Raw genomic sequence first — 3,221 nt, 5'->3', positions numbered from 1 at the left:
ACAGGTGCCACATTTAACAGCCTAATCTGCGGTCCGCATCATACCCGCCACCCCTCACATCTCCCAACATGCACTCCATGCCACTGCTCAGTAGGGCCAGGCTTTGGTCCTCCTTCTGGCCAGGAAGTTCCACGGGAGTGCCCAGTCTTTGTGCACACTTCTCCCCCTGCTTCGAATCCCCACTTCTCGATGCTCCCCTCCTCAGAGAAGCTTGTCCTGGTTCTTGCCCTCATCCAGCCTGAGGCAACATCCCTTTGTGCTCCCTTGACACCCTGTTCTCGCTGGCAATGCAGTGTTTACAAGTCTGAAAATTACTTAAGGACAGGAAGGTCTCCATCCTCTTGAAAAATACCAGGCACATACCCGGCACACAGTAAGTGCTCAATAAATGATGGAGACTGTGATGCCAATCACTGCCTACCCCCACCCCCAGCACAGGGCTGTACCTGATGGGAAAGAAGGATTCTGACAAAGCTATGCCTAGGAGGGCCCCTGTGGGCACCCCAAAGGTGCCTTCCTCTACCACACTCGATTTGAGGATGTCTGATGCTCCTCAGAGAGGTCCCCACAAAGTTATTCTTTCAGTAGGTGAAATCGTGGCTGTGTGTGCCCATGGGGTATGAGCACTCCCTGGCACAAAATGGTCCCCCTCCACTGGTGCTGGGAATGTGCCCCCCTTTTCATTTGTTAAACATTGCCCCTTTCCTGAAGGAGCACTTGGGTGCAGTGGTTAAAGCAGTCGGCTGCTAACCAAAAAGTGGTTCAAATCCACCAGCAGTTCCTCGGGAGAAAGATGTGGCAATCTTCTTCCATGAGTCGGCAGTAGGTTTGGTTTGGCCCCTTTGCTGTATCTTCTTAAACCTAACCACTGCCTCTCCCATCTGCCAGGCTCCCTTCTTATGGTGACTTTGTTTATAAAATTATTAAATAGAGAGGTGGGCACCATAGGATTCCAGGCCCTTGGACAGGCTCTGAAAGAGAGTTAAGGGCATGAAATGGGGGAGGGAGATGGGCTTTTGCTGACTTCACAGTGTTACTGTCAGGCCTACCCTGGCTTCTGGATTTCTGTGGCCATCATCTCAAGGAGGGAAAGTGGGGGAGACTTCTCCTTCCTTCCCTTGGGTCCTAGTTTCAGGAGAATTAGGGTTGTTTTCCAACTTTCCCACCTCCTTGCACTCCTGTTGGATTTGAGGGAAATTCTCTAGAGCAGGTTGTAAATCTGCAACCTGTAGAAGAAAGAGGAAGAAACCTGGCTCAGGAAGAACTTACCATCATGCATACACACAGAAACAGAGCTGGGCTGGCTCACCCTCCCTTCTTATTACCAAAGTTATGAGAGAGACAGAGACATGAAGGAAAGGGGCAAGTGGGTGGCAGTAGGCGGTAGGTGAACTGCAGGCTTACAGATGGACAACTGGAGGTAGAAACCAGAGGGGATGATTCCCATCTTGTTCACTAATACTGTGTGACCCCTTTGTTATTGTGTTGCTATTGTTAGCTGCTGTGGAGTCAGCCCTCGACTCATGGAAACCCCATGTACAACAGAACAAAACGCTGCAAATTCTGCACGGTCCTGCGCCATCTCCGTGATTGGTTGGGGATCTGATGGGTGGTGGCTGCGTATGGAAGGTGGGAATTATATCACTGAACCACCATAGCCCCTTCCCCTCTTTGAAAGTTACTTACACATTTCTCCCTGTGTGTTTGTCTTTTCTCCCAAACTAGTAGGCAATCTCCTGGAGCATGCAGCCTGAATGTGTTCACACCCACCTCCCTTTGACCCAGTGGACCCTCCCCCACTTCCTTAAACACCTCTTCCCCTTAGCGGATGGGGTAATAAATGCCTGGCCTCCTCCCACTCCTCTGCTCACAACCTTCAGTCTCCTCTGGCTCTTGCTCCATGTAAACACTGTTTTGGTCTGCTCAAGAGTCATCACATCTTCCCTATGGCTTCAGCTCCAGGGCACACAGTGACCCAAACCCCACAGCCGCCTGTCCATCCCCACTCCTGGATGTCCCAATGCCTCTTCAGGTCCACAGATCCTAAAACAAGCTCAGAGCAGACCTGCAGGAGCATCTCCCCAAATGGTATCACCCTCCACCATCTACTCAACTTCTCAACCCAGTGGAGGCCTCCCCAGTCCTCCCTCCCTCACTGGACACACCCACTTTCTAAAGTCCACCTTCTGAGTCCCCCAGCACTTGTGCCTTCCTCTCCTTTTCCACAGCGGCCTCCTGCCTCCTTTCAACCCACCTCCACATTGCCACCAGCAGTCTTACAACGATCCCAAATCTCATCACAATGTTCCACTTACAGCCCTCACTGGCGCCCCATTGCCTACAGAATAAAATCCACAAGCTGATTTACGTTTGCGGATAAAAGAATGAGTTTCCCTCTTCACCACATGAGGAGTAACGGCCCAGGGCTCTGTGGACACGCTTATGGGATTTTCTTTTGGAATCCGGACGTGGCCGACCCATGGGAGGACAGTCATCATGAGAGCTGCGTCTGCGAATCCACCATCTCAGCCCCCCACAAATCCAATCGGCCGTTTGCCCTCCTAGATGCTTGGCAGAGCCCTGGAGGTTTCGGGGACGCCCGCTACCTGTAGAACCTGCAGGGGGGTCGCAGGGGGCTGCCGGGCGCCGGAACTGCGCTAACGGGAACCAGTGACGCGCTCCGCGAGGGCTCAGGAGCCTGGCTGTGGGTTTCTGCGGGGATCAACCGGGTCCATTGGAAGGCGTGCGCAAGCCCCAGGAAAGCACAGCGACCAGCCCCCCGCCGGGCTTGCACCTGGCCCAGCCCACCACTCCCCCAGCAGCCCCCGTGGGACTTTCTGACGACTCAGGGTGTGCGCAAGATTACCCGCTGGAAGCCGATTCGGGATGACCAGGCCGCGGTCTCGCACGCTGTTGGGCCGCCCTGAGCCCCCCAAGCGCCTCCGGCTGGATGCCTAGAGCTGGGCACCGGGCAGGACCAGTGCCCCGCCGGCCCGAGTGGTTCCCGGACTGCATTCTCCTCCTCAGACCCTGGGGGCTGGGCCGAGGGCCAAACTTCCCGCCCCACTTTTCCACCCTCCCGGGCCGCGCGGCTTGGGGAAGGGGCGGCGCGGGAGGGCAGGGGCTGGGCTGGGAGGGGGCACCGCCCTGAGAGGGGCGGGGCGGCGGTGGGTGGGTTCGGAGGAGGAGCCGGCCGGCGGGGAGCCCGGGCGCCGGCGAGG

The sequence above is a fragment of the Trichechus manatus genome, unplaced genomic scaffold (genome assembly GCF_000243295.1).
Source record: "Trichechus manatus latirostris isolate Lorelei unplaced genomic scaffold, TriManLat1.0 scaffold00020, whole genome shotgun sequence".
Classification (NCBI taxonomy): Eukaryota; Metazoa; Chordata; class Mammalia; order Sirenia; family Trichechidae; genus Trichechus; species Trichechus manatus.
This window is presented reverse-complemented; position numbering follows the sequence as displayed.